Source organism: Plectrocnemia conspersa, unplaced genomic scaffold (genome assembly GCF_051122295.1).
Source record: "Plectrocnemia conspersa isolate PC_06_02 unplaced genomic scaffold, ASM5112229v1 ptg000007l, whole genome shotgun sequence".
Classification (NCBI taxonomy): Eukaryota; Metazoa; Arthropoda; class Insecta; order Trichoptera; family Polycentropodidae; genus Plectrocnemia; species Plectrocnemia conspersa.
In genome coordinates, this window is record NW_028277171.1 from 7,406,212 (window position 1) to 7,420,579 (window position 14,368).

Below are 14,368 nucleotides of genomic sequence, written 5' to 3' on the forward strand. Positions count from 1 at the left end.
CGCGACCATAGCATTACAAAACCGTGGATGAGACCTCGACCAGCTCGAGGAAAAGATTTACGCGATCTGCTCGAAGACGACGTTTCTTACGATTCGATTGTCGAAGATCAACATTTAAAGGTGTTCTTGAGAGTCAAACCTGCGACTCGATATTTTAAACAAGAGCCTTACGAGATCCAATCGAAACGTATATTTACTTTACAAGAAGAGACCAAAAGCAACAAAAAAAACGTTAAAAAGTCGTATAGCTTCTCGTATATATTTCACGATGAAAATAACACGCAATATGACATTTATATTGTGGTGTGATGGCAACCCCAATGCGGGGGAAGGGAGGTAGTAGCAACACTGGGTGCAGGAGGGACGCACGTGGACGGAGCGCGGGACCATGGGGAAGGACACGCGCACCGCAGCACAAGCTATTTCGGCGCCTAGCGATATGGGGGGCGCTGCGAAGGCGCATCACCGCCTAGCCGATGCCGTGGAGCCGTTCTCGGGAGACGGCGATTTTGACAGGTGGTACCGGCGCCTCACGGTTCTGATGGACCTGTACCACGAGGACGACGTCGCTAAGTGGTTGGCTACGTTCCTCCGGGGCCGAGCGTTCGACATTTTCGTTGACTTGCCTGAAGAGACTCGCCGCGACGGAGCGCAAGCAGCGGCCGCCCTGAGCTTGGCGTTCGGGGCTGGCCGGTTTGTGTCGTATGGTCGGTTCATCCAGCGGCGTTGGGAAGCCGGCGAAACTGTCGACGTGTTTTTGTGCGAGCTGCGTAAACTCTCGGCCCAGGCCGGGGTAGAGGGTGACGCGCTGTTGGCGACCCACTTCATTGTAGGGCTTCCGGAGCGGGCGTCGCGAGACCTGCGAGCATTCGTGGGGGGCGCGACCACGTTGCCGCCGCTTAAGGACATAGTGGCGAGGGCGCGAGTGACAATGACGGAAGAGGCTGACGAAGATTCGCGCCAAACGGTCTCGATTGTCGCGAGACACGAAAGTGCGAGTGCGCGTGCTCGAACGACGGTTAGATGCCACCGGTGCGGCGGTGGCCATTTTGTTCGCGAGTGTAGAAATCCCGCGTCCACCCCCACTCACGCTCTCGACTGCTGGGTGTGCGGTGAACGCGGACACGTCGCCCGGAAGTGTCCGCGTCGAGCGAACGTTAAGACCCGGGGAAACGGACTATCGGAGGCTGGTGCGCCGCCAGCTTCCGACCGATGTTAACGGCGCTGCTGATAATCGATGCGCGTATCAACGGAGTGCGCGTTCGAGCCCTCGTGGACACCGGTTGCTCTAAGACAATAGTGCGCGCGAACCTGTGCTCGACGAGGACGAGTTCGGCTAAAATCGTGGTCGCAGTCGACGGTACGAGGATACGGTGTTCCGGTGAAGCGAGTGTCACTGTCGAAGCCCTTGGGGCCGTCATCACGGTCAGTTGTCTTCTTCTCGAAGATGTGTTTTCTGGGGCGGACGCAGTGCTAGGCATGGACTTCATCGTGGGGATAGGAGGCGTGAATTTCTCTTCTGTCGGAGTAAGGCGAGCAGAGACTGCGGCGTCCGAGCAGGCGGAAAACTGCACAATCATGGATCGGGACTTCGAAGCGACTTTCGACGGTGAGAAGTGGACGGCGAAGTGGCGATGGAAGACTGGAGAGGAGCCTGTTCTCAAGAATCGCGTTTCAGAGTACGCAAGTACAGGAAAGCCTGACGCGAAAGAAGACTTCGACCGGGAGGTTCGCTCTTGGATCTCGAAAGGATGGTTGGTGCCGTGCGAGACGTCGCGCAGTGAAGGACTTTTGCCTTTGATGGCCGTGATCCAGCGGAACAAAGGAAAGGTCAGGCCGGTGCTCGACTATCGCGAGCTGAACGGCTACGTTGAAAGCCACCCGGGAGCTGATGTTGCGGTGTGTGACGAAGCGATGCGGCGGTGGCGGAGAAGGCACGGTGCCTCGAAGATAATTGATCTTAAATCGGCCTACCTCCAAGTTCACGTGGACGCGTCGATGTGGCAGTTCCAGCAGGTGCAATATGCGGGACGCGCATTTAGGCTGACGCGATTAGGGTTCGGACTGAATTGTGCACCAAAAATAATGTCTGCGATCGTGAAGTTCGTATTGAAAAAGGACCAGATGATTGAAAGTGCCACAGACGCGTTCATGGACGACATTTTGGTCGACGAAAGCATCGTGCCGTGCGACAAAGTCGTTGCACATCTTAAACGGTTCGGCTTGGAGGCTAAACCACCAGAATTGCTGGATGGCGGACGGGCGTTAGGTCTTGCTATCGTCAAGGACCGCACGGGATGTCTGCAGTTTCGCCGAGGCAATAAAATACCCTCCGTACCAGAGAGGTTGACGAGGAGGCAGCTTTTTTCCCTGTGCGGACAGCTCACAGGCCACTATCCAGTGGGGGGTTGGCTGAGGGTCGCTTGCAGCTTCCTTAAGCGCGAGTGCGGGGCTGGTTCCTGGGGAGAGCCTGTTAGCGAGAGAGTAGCAGCGATGCTGCGTCAAGTGGTAGAGCGTGTTGAACGAGAAGACCCAGTGAAAGGACCGTGGCACGTTCCGGATACGAATAGAGGTCGAGTCTGGTGCGACGCGAGTTCAATCGCACTCGGCGCGGCGGTCGAGATCGGAGGAGCTGTGGTGGAAGACGGGGCATGGCTCAGGAAACCAGCTGACGCGAGCCACATCAACACGGCTGAATTGGAAGCTGTCATAAAAGGCATCAACCTCGCGACTAAATGGCGGCTGAAGGACATAGAGGTGATGACGGATTCGGCCACAGTAAAGAGTTGGCTTGACTCTGTATTGTCGGACGCGTCGAGGCCCAAAGTGTCGGGAATGGCGGAGATGTTGGTGCGGCGACGTCTCGGCCTCGTTGGGGAACTTGTGCAAGCGTACGGTCTCATAGTTCGGGTAGTGTATGTGCCTTCGGAGAAAAACAAAGCTGACGTGCTCACCCGAGTGAACAGACAGTGGGTGAAAAGTGAAACGATCGCGATTTGTGGGGTCACAGTTGACGAGCTTCACAAAATGAACCATCTGGGGGTCGACAGAACATTAAACCTAGCTCGCATGGTAAACACGAACACTACGCGAGCGGAGGTTAAGAGATGCGTCAGGGCATGTGAAAGATGCATTACCATAGACCCAGCGCCGGCAGCCCATGAAGAAGGTAGCCTCGAAGTGTCGCATCCATGGGTAAGACTCGCAGTGGACTTCACGCACTATGGGACGGCACTGTACTTAACGGTAGTGGATTGTGGCCCGGGAAGATTTGCGGTGTGGCGGGAGGTCGCTGGGGAGAGTGGTGATTGTGTTGTGAAAAACTTGGAGCAAGTGTTTCGGGAACGCGGCCCGCCCCGAGAATTGCTCATGGACAATGGCACTGCGTTTCGATCCCGCCTTGTGCAAGAGCTGTGTGACCGATGGGGCGTGTGTTCCAGGTTTCGGGCAGCCTACAGACCGGCAGGCAACGGTATTGTAGAGAGGAACCACCGGACGGTGAAGCGAATCGCTGCTAGGAGCCGAATTTCGCCATTGCAGGCTGCATTCTGGTACAATCTAGCATCAGAGGGAATAAGAGGAAAGACCGCCCCATCTTCAGCTGTTTTCGCTTATCAGTGGCGCCATCCAGCAGCAAAGACAGCGACGACGCAGCCCGTGGACGGGTGCCCATTCCGAACGGGAGACGTAGTCTTCGTGAAGCCGCGAGGGGCGCGCTGTACGACGGAGTGGCCCAGAGGACGCGTCGACAGCGTCGTTTCCACGAACAACGTCGTCGTGGACGGAATGCCCAGACACGTGTTGGACCTGCGCAGAGTTCCGAAGCAGCCAACGTCAGTCACCGGAGAGTTGCCAGTGGATCACCAGGATCTGACAACTCTGTTCGAGACAACGGAGACTGCAGAGCCAATGCAGACCGAAAGGGACCCGCCAGCAGCAGAGAGGAGTCGTGTGCAAAGAACCAGAAGGAGGCCTGCGCGGTTTCAAGATTTTGTGTTGCGATGTGGACATCAGGGGAGCGTGTGGTGTGATGGACACCCCAATGCGGGGGAAGAGAGGTAGTAGCAACACTGGGTACAGGAGGGACGCACGTGGACGGAGCGCGGGACCATGGAGAAGGACACGCGCACCGCAGCACACAAATATATCATTGAAGAAAATTTGGCAAAATTTGTCGACGGAAATGATTATACGATTATGACTTCCGGCTCGTCAGGTTCCGGCAAGACTTATTCGTTGATGGGTACCGAAGACGAAGCCGGTATAATTCCTCGCTGTTTAGAGTCTTTGTTCAAGGCGATCAAAGTCGATTGGCTCCCTCGAGTGAAGCCGGTGGATAACTCTTTCAAGGCGCTCAAGGCAGCCGAGAAAGTAGACGAAGTGGCCGCAATTCAATCCATCGTCAAGTCCAGCACGACTCATAACACGATGGTGGAAAGCTTAGCCTCGTACCGTCGCCAGAGTATACTCCTACAGGCCGAACTACCAAATCACCACGGACAACAGAGTCACAAGTTGAAGTATGAAGTTTGCGTTTCGTTTGCTGAGATTTATAACGAAGCAATATACGACTTATTGAGAGAGAGATCGCCCATATCTAATCAACCTTTAGTTCCTCTTCGTTTGTTTCATGCCAACAACAGTAAACCATACGTTAAGGTATATATTAATAAATTTAATAAGACGCCAGGGTTTTACGCCGTTTTGTCCATTTTTAGGGCCTGCGATGGGTGTACGCTAGAAGCGGCGAAGAAGCGTACGCTGCTTTAGAAAGAGGCAGACGACTCTCGAAATTCGCTCGCACCAACATGAACTCTCATAGCTCGCGGTCGCGTTGCATATTTTCCGTACGACTCGTGCAATATACAGGTATCTTATAAATAAAAATATGATACACAGTTGATATGCAGCTTGACATACTTATCTTCTTTGTCTAGATATTAAGCATGTTTCCATGAGCACTTTCCGACTTTGCGATCTGGCCGGATCGGAAAGAGCCAAACGAACCGGAAACGAAGGTGTGCGACTCAACGAATCCAAGAGTATTAACTCCTGTCTGCACGTATTGGGAAAATGTCTTACTGTTCTACGCAGCCAGCGTGGTTTACCTCCATTTAGGTTTTTGTTCAAATTTTTATAGTTAATATTTGAAGATTTAGTATAGTATAACACCGAAATAGCAATAACTATAATAGAAAAGTACGAGTTACAGCGACACGTCCGGTAGTGCGGATCAAAGCAGTACGTCCATGGCTCGCGATGTGGGCTCCTTTCTTATGCCTCGCGGTCGCGACCATAGCATTACAAAACCGTGGATGAGACCTCGACCAGCTCGAGGAAAAGATTTACGCGATCTGCTCGAAGACGACGTTTCTTACGATTCGATTGTCGAAGATCAACATTTAAAGGTGTTCTTGAGAGTCAAACCTGCGACTCGATATTTTAAACAAGAGCCTTACGAGATCCAATCGAAACGTATATTTACTTTACAAGAAGAGACCAAAAGCAACAAAAAAAACGTTAAAAAGTCGTATAGCTTCTCTCATATATTTCACGATGAAAATAACGCGCAATATGACATTTACAAATATATCATTGAAGAAAATTTGGCAAAATTTGTCGACGGAAATGATTATACGATTATGACTTCCGGCTCGTCAGGTTCCGGGAAGACTTATTCGTTGATGGGTACCGAAGACGAAGCCGGTATAATTCCTCGCTGTTTAGAGTCTTTGTTCAAGGCGATCAAAGTCGATTGGCTCCCTCGAGTGAAGCCGGTGGATAACTCTTTCAAGGCGCTCAAGGCAGCCGAGAAAGTAGACGAAGTGGCCGCAATTCAATCCATCGTCAAGTCCAGCACGACTCATAACACGATGGTGGAAAGCTTAGCCTCGTACCGCCGCCAGAGTATACTCCTACAGGCCGAACTACCAAATCACCACGGACAACAGAGTCACAAGTTGAAGTATGAAGTTTGGGTTTCGTTTGCTGAGATTTATAACGAAGCAATATACGACTTATTGAGAGAGAGATCGCCCATATCTAATCAACCTTTAGTTCCTCTTCGTTTGTTTCATGCCAACAACAGTAAACCATACGTTAAGGTATATATTAATAAATTTAATAAGACGCCAGGGTTTTACGCCGTTGGGCGATCACTCTCTCAATAAGTCGTATATTGCTTCGTTATAAATCTCAGCAAACGAAACCCAAACTTCATACTTCAACTTGTGACTCTGTTGTCCGTGGTGATTTGGTAGTTCGGCCTGTAGGAGTATACTCTGGCGACGGTACGAGGCTAAGCTTTCCACCATCGTGTTATGAGTCGTGCTGGACTTGACGATGGATTGAATTGCGGCCACTTCGTCTACTTTCTCGGCTGCCTTGAGCGCCTTGAAATAGTTATCCACCGGCTTCACTCGAGGGAGCCAATCGACTTTGATCGCCTTGAACAAAGACTCTAAACAGCGAGGAATTATACCGGCTTCGTCTTCGGTACCCATCAACGAATAAGTCTTCCCGGAACCTGACGAGCCGTAAGTCATAATCGTATAATCATTTCCGTCGACAAATTTTGCCAAATTTTCTTCAATGATATATTTGTAAATGTCATATTGCGTGTTATTTTCATCGTGAAATATATGAGAGAAGCTATACGACTTTTTAAGGTTTTTTTTGTTGCTTTTGGTCTCTTCTTGTAAAGTAAATATACGTTTCGATTGGATCTCGTAAGGCTCTTGTTTAAAATATCGAGTCGCAGGTTTGACTCTCAAGAACACCTTTAAATGTTGATCTTCGACAATCGAATCGTAAGAAACGTCGTCTTCGAGCAGATCGCGTAAATCTTTTCCTCGAGCTGGTCGAGGTCTCATCCACGGTTTTGTAATGCTATGGTCGCGACCGCGAGGCATAAGAAAGGAGCCCACATCGCGAGCCATGGTCGTACTGCTTTGATCCGTACTACCGGACGTGTCGCTGTAACTCGTACTTTTATCTGCAAAAATACAACACGACTAGGGATTCCATTACCGGTAATACCGATTTTTGATGAAAACTACATCTTCGGTATTACCGGTATTACAAAATAAAAAACCGGTAATTACCGAACTTTATTAATTTCGTTAAAAATGATATATTTTAATTATATTTTAAGTCCTATTTCTTTGCTGACTGGCATTTCATGGTCTACGTCTACATCAACACAAAACAGATGGGTGTACATTTGGGTTGGTTGTACCTGGCGCGGGCCATTTTTTAGCAGCCGCGGAATTTTTCGGAAACGAAGAATTTCCGCGTTTTTTTTCGGAAACTCGCCATAACTTTTATACTATACAATATAAAATTATGAAATTTTAAACATAGACTTACCATAAACAGTTCTATCAAATGAAGAAGAAACATGGAGGTTGACAGTTTTATATTCACTGAAAACTTGCGTTTATTTTGCACATAAAAGTACTATAAAAATGTATGTAATAAAAAATCGAATTAAACACTAAATAAAACTAAAATATGGCACAATCTGTTTTTATGAATAGTTTTTAACGTATGATATCTCTAAAAGCACGTACCTCTGTGTAGAGGTATGTCAAAAGATACATAGCTACACTTTTGGTCCAATTATCAATAATCAGATAAATTATCCACACAAAATTCATCGTCAGATTTATTTTTATCGGGTGAAAACATTTCGGGGTGTAAAACAATTTTTTAGACAACCGAACGACCGAACATTTACGCGTAACTGTAATGATTTCTTTTTTTTTATAACAAGTCACAGATGTCGCAATGACTGTTGCTTGTTATCTACCCCAGGGCAAATTTCATTGGAATTTGTTTTGTTTTCTCACTCCCAACCATCCCTTCTTTTACATCAGGTAGAAAGTAATTCCTCGAAGTATCTTGAATATAATTGAACATAATAGAAGATATTTGGGATAACAGGAATTGTTTATAGTTCGTTATTTAATTTTTTGTACGGAATAAAAATTCAATATCAAAATTAGTACAATACATTTGGTGGAAATGTAATAAATGCGACGACGAATAAAATAATGTCTTTACTAAATATCAAAGCAGTGACATCTAGCTTCTGACAACAAAAAAAAATGCAGTTCAAATTACACGGATAAACACGTGAGCCGACTTCTAGCAACAGACTACAAAAAACGGATTTTTACGGGTCCCGCAATCCAGCAACAGTTCCGCAAAAACGGAAAAATCCGTGTCCCGACAACAATGTGTTAACGGTATAATCGACACACAGAACGTGCCGATCCCTTTTACTGAAATTACCAACGGTAAGATTGTGATAAAGGAGCCCGAGCCATGATGATGGATATGCACGAACTCGTAGAGATTGTTTTTAGATAAGGCTGATGCTTAATTAATATTTTTTTTATAGAACGAACTCCATATAATACTTATGTATGGGCTAGAAAAGTAGTTTAATAACGACATTAATAGATAACAAGTAAAAAAATATAATTCTGTCCTTGCATTGATTGATTTTAATATCGTGTAAAATTAAATTGCAATAAAGATTTTTTTATATTTATTAAAAGGGTTTTATATATCTAATAACCGTGTGATACATGTATTTTAATCTTATTTATTCAACTTTATAATTAAATATTTTATTAGTAATAAAACAATATGAAACGATACAGTATTTTCCCATTGCACGGGCCGAATTGACAAGTGTACCGAGTGTTTATTACAGTGGAAGCTCAGCAGGAGCACACAGGTGGCTTCTGCACGCCGACCACTAGCGAGAGCGAGACATCGTCGTTTTGATGGCCAGCAGGTACTCGAGTTAGAGCGAGAAGGAAGGGGTCATCGGGTGAAAGGAAGGGGTTGGGCGGAGCTTTGCGTGACCGCTGCGCGTGCGCGGCACGCGGCAAAGCTCAGTCGTTTGCAGAGTTCACGACTGTAGTAACGTGTAATAGGCTTCTTCAACATTTTAAAAATGAATGATGATTAACAATATAGACATTGAAAATGTTATTTGCTTTCAAACTTTTTGAAAAAAAAATATAAGATTCTTCAACATTTCTTTAATATTTTCCAAATGAATTATTTTAGATTTCTTCAACAAAATAATAAATTATTTTATCATCGAAAATATTAATATAATGTATACTATACGGATAGTATGCATTTTTTTGCCACATAGATAAAATAACTTGTATTAAATAAACTATATATCGACTTAATCGTTGCTTTTTTCTTTATTGATGAATTATGATTGATTATAAGAGATGCTACAAAATAAAAGTTTAATGATATTTAAAGTTTTTGGCTTTAAATATGATTTTAAAATGCTGATTTTTTTTTAATTGATCACTACATCTTGCGCATTCTAACTCAAAAGAATTTGTGCTACACTGACAAGTTAATTACCAGCTCTAGAAAATATTTTAAAATATAGTTATTTACACTTCCTTGTAAGCACATTTTCAAGAACTAGCAGCTAAATGTAAAAGCACCCAATACATATGTATAGTTTATTTAATAAAAATACATAAAATATACAGTAGTACCTCGATAATTCGAATTAGATTTAATATATTTTTTTTAAATTAAATTCGAATAATTCTAGATGTCTTAAAAATATAAGAAGTTTCGTATGATCATCAGAAAAAGACATGGATAAGTGGTGAAATTTTTAAGTGATGGTATGAAAAACAATCTTAAATTCTATAGATATGTAAGAGAAGAAAAGTATTGTTATTACTCGACAATGCAACGGCACTCAGATTAATGAAATGTTTATTATAAAATTTCTTCCACCAAATGTCACGTCTGTAATACAACCAATGGATCAGAGAGTAATAGAAACATTAAAGCACTTATATCGAAAACAGATACTTCAAAGACTATTGTTAGCAGACAAAAATAATGAAGAATCGATTATTAGATAATTTAAGGGACTGTTACTACATGGCGGCAGAGAGTTGAGATTCTATAGATGTTAATGAGTTCCAATAATAGTAATGCAGATCTTGCTGATACGGCTAACATGGAAGACATCACAAATTTCAATATGCAGCGAATGCGTCAAAGAATATGTCATGGAATGGTTAAATTGTGATGCGAACGATCCTGGATTTTAAATGAAAAGGAAATAATTAATGAAATATTTTACTTACTCTCAGAAGAAGAAGACAACAAGGATAATGTCAAGGAGGAGGAGGAAAATATTAAAATAATAAATGTAAGCATTCTGAAGCTTTGCAGTGCTTAGATGTAACCATGAAGTGGTTTGAGAGACAGGAAGAATGAAACCCAACAAAACATATGAGATTTGGTGGCTTCTAAAATAAAATCTATTTTTAAGCAAAAATCAATCATTGGTTATTTTAATTCGCAATAATTAAAATAAAAGTTATAATCTACATATTTCAATAAAAAATTTATAATATGTAGATATATATATATTTTCTATCTCCTTTTGATTATAATTTATTCGAGTTTTTCAATTATCTGCACTATCTTCATTACCAATTAGTGCAGATAATCGAGGTTCTACTATAATAATAAAATATGAAAGGTATCTATCTGCAAATATTTCATCAAGCAATTGTAATGCTCTCGTAAAAGCGTGTTTCATTTCGAAATAATGGGTCGAGACAGTGTAAATATCGCAACGCACGAGCAAGTTCTGGAGCAAATAACTGGAGTTCAACAAGTACAAAAGAACAGTGCACGAAGTTCCTTAGTACTTGGTAGAAATATTTTTTATTGAGATACTGTATGACCAACATTTATTTATTTGATTTTTTTTATTCCTATATTTAAACACAATATTTGCTTATGAAATTATAAAAAGCTAGAAAAACCTAATTTATGATGATCGATCGAAATTATAATTAAAATAATTACTAAATCCGATCTTTCAGATATAACATTAATTAAGAAACATGATTATTTTGAGATTCGAAGTGCCACTTCTCCTCTATTTAAATACAAATAACACACAACTGGTTGTATTGTACATATACGTAATGGAAATAGTTTATACAATACTACACTTAAGGTTCAATTCAAAATCAATAACATCTGTAAATAATATTATGTGTAATTAAAGAAATTGTTTTTTGTAATTAAAGAAATTGTTTTTTCTTTAATTAAAATAAAAGTACTAAAAAATAACTACCACATAAAAATTTGAGATTGCCACATAGATTTTATTTAATAATATTTTTCCTGTAAGCTTTTTTATACAAAATTACCAAAAATCACTATAATTACAATATAAATAATATTTACGTTATGATACAATATAAAACATTACTATTTTAACTTATTTTAAGCTTTTAATTAGAATAAAATATTTTAAATATAAAAAGTAAAATGTTCAGCATTAAAATCGTTACAAAAATCATGATTAAATAAATAAGGAAAAAAAAACTGAAGACTGTATCAAATTTGCTGCGTATTTAAATCGTCCAACGGTATATTTTTGCTTATGATGGGTCAGTTTATGTATTTATATTTCACATCATGGGGTCAAGATATTGAATTCATAAGCTGTATAGCAGTTTACTTATGAAATATTTTAGAAACCGTGGCGTGCAGCGGCATGCCACCCACCTAGAGAGGGCGTAGAGCAGTCACGCGCGCACCTGATCTCTCTGTCCGTGTCATCAGAATACACGGGGTACTATAATATCTCAGTCAGATTGAATCTTAATGTAAAAGGTATTCATTTACCCGCCATAAAACACCGACAATAAACGTCCGTCGTCCAAATTTCAATCTCCGTCACGAAGCGACAGGGAGGGAGGAAAATTGAAGCGAATCGTCGTCATCATCGTCGTGAACAAAATAATGTCGAAACGTAATTTTTTCACAGTCTCCGACAGAGATATGTACGTGATCCAATTTAGAGAACCTTGCCCTCGTATCGGAGCGGCCAAAAGTCGGTGCGACCGAGCACAATGTAAATAGAAGAGATCGACAGTGTGCTCGGTGGACCGCGACAGCCTTCATTGATCGGAAGGCATTGCTGACCTGGAGGTGCCAGAGACTTTAAATTGAAAGGAAGTTATAAAAATTGTAAAATAATTTGTATTTCTATGTATTCATAATAAAATCTTTTCGATCAATAAAATATTTATTAAGGTAAGTTGACCGATATTATATATACGACTATAATTGTCAAATTTACATGAAAAAAAAAACTGCGTGGAGTATTTTTTTTCATTGAAATAAAGTAATATTAACTTATTTTAGATTTATCTGGTTCTACTATTACCATAGGATTTTTTAACATTAGTGCATCCATGTACAAGTAAGAGTGTTCGATCAAGTGAGAGTTGAAAATAAGACTAATTTTTGTTATATTCCTAGCATAGCAAAGTGGCATTATTGAATAATTTTAACCCCAAAGATAAGTATGTATTTATGTATAATTTTACTTATTGCGAGTGTAAATCTTTTTTCTGGTCAAAATATATGTGGTTAAATAGGTAAATGGCATATTTTTTAAATTTAACTATTCGTATTTAGAAACAAAAAATCTGAAGGAAATGTTTCAGACAATGTTTTTCAAAATCGATTTGAAAGGCCTTCCTTGTGGTTAGATACGCGACGGCCGTTCGAAGGGAGGTCAAAGAATTTCCTCCAAATAACAGAGACACGTTCAAGTGTCAACATTCTCAATCACAAAGATGTCAAGTGTCTCCAAAACAGGAAGCGCCCACAATTAACGTCCGCCGAAAAATTCGGCCTTCGCTTCGAAATATTCCGCTTCTGGCAAAAGCAACAGACCCGTCAATACCATATAAGAGGTCAGATCCGAGCGGTCGAGAGGAACAAAGGCCGGCGTTGGCAACACCTGATTTATACACACAGCGAGCCTCGGAAGAATGCGAAATAACAATAATAACGATGACCGCGCTCTCTCGCGAAACGGTCCAAATCAAAGGGTACAAAAAGACCCCGCCGCGGGTCGGACCACAAAAGCACAATGCCGCCGGTGTCGTGGCCACAACTGGGCCGGTGGCATCGGACCACTGTTGGGTCAAAAAGAACAAGAACCAGCGCTGCTGACACTGTCGAAAATCCGTTTCCGAGAACGAGAGCACAAAGGGGTTCTCTTCGATCGAAATGAAAATTTGGAGATAATGTGACGTTTTGTGCGGAACAATCGGTTAGTTCTTCGATGGAAAGGATAAAAAAATATCAAATTGAGACTCGATAGTATTGGATGAATAGTAACGATTAAGGAAATCAAGAAACGAAAGTGCTATAAGTTTATTATAAGTACCTATTATTAAAACATATGCATCGGGTGAGATGCTTATCGTAATTAAAATTGCCTTTTCGATATTTAATATCAAATTAAAACTATAAAAAAGTTAATGAACTATTTTTTGTCGGATAGATATATGCTTCCCATATGGTGCGAATTAAAGTGCAGACAAATATTGTCTAAGTAAATCCCAAAGTAACAATAGATACTGAAATTACGAACGAGCAAAAGCATATGTTGCAGACTTTTGCATCTTTAATTACCAGTCCGACTTCAAACATCGCACTGCTGTATGTGTCCAAAAAAACTAAAAATGAGTAAGAATCGACACAATGTTCTAAATCGTAAAACGCAAGAATTAATTCATAGCAAACTGAATCGATATAAAATAAAAAAAACTGTGTAATTAAATTGCTATAATACTGGATAATTTAATGTTAACACTTTACCTACCGCTCACGCCAATTGGCGTCCTGAGTGTGCCGAGAGTTAAACACCGCAGACGCCAATTGGCGTCCTGTGTATGTTTTCGTTTCCATGTCAAATTAAAAATATATGCTTAGTGTTTTATTTGCTTTTTTTTTAAGACATGACTAAATAAATGTATGAATTTTCATTTTATTTTAATTATTTTTTTTTTTTAATTATATTTAGACAAATGCGAAGGTTTTATAAATATATTTTATATTTCTTTCATCAGGCAGTTTCACTACCAGACAAACTTATGTATCTTTTGACGTGGTGCGAATATTTTAACAATTTTTTCTAGTTATGTTATAAATGTAACAATGCATCAATTCAAGCCATTATTAAGTGGTTCTCAACATGTGGTTCGCCGGAAATAGAAATTAATTATTACATTTCCTTATTATTAGATTTTAAAATTATAAAAGCAAGTAATCTAGGAATTTAAATAAAAATAATTTGAATTGAGCTAACCAGCGGTTCTCAAACTTTTTCAAATTTCGAAAAACTTTTATCCACCACACTTTTTTTTCGGACGGTGTAAAAAAAGAAAAAATATGATATTTTATACACAAACATATAAATATGTATATTTAAAAATAATTTATTGGGTAAATGGGTTTATTTAGAAATAAAGTCAAATTA

The 14,368-nt window shown here is 41.2% G+C and overlaps 1 protein-coding gene across 8 annotated transcripts in view; it reads right to left on the reverse strand.

The window, feature by feature from the left end:
• The window catches only part of Samuel (SAM-motif ubiquitously expressed punctatedly localized protein), a 230,096-nt gene that overhangs the window by 47,812 nt on the left and 167,916 nt on the right, over positions 1-14,368 (reverse strand). The gene's annotated exons all lie outside the window — the stretch shown is intronic.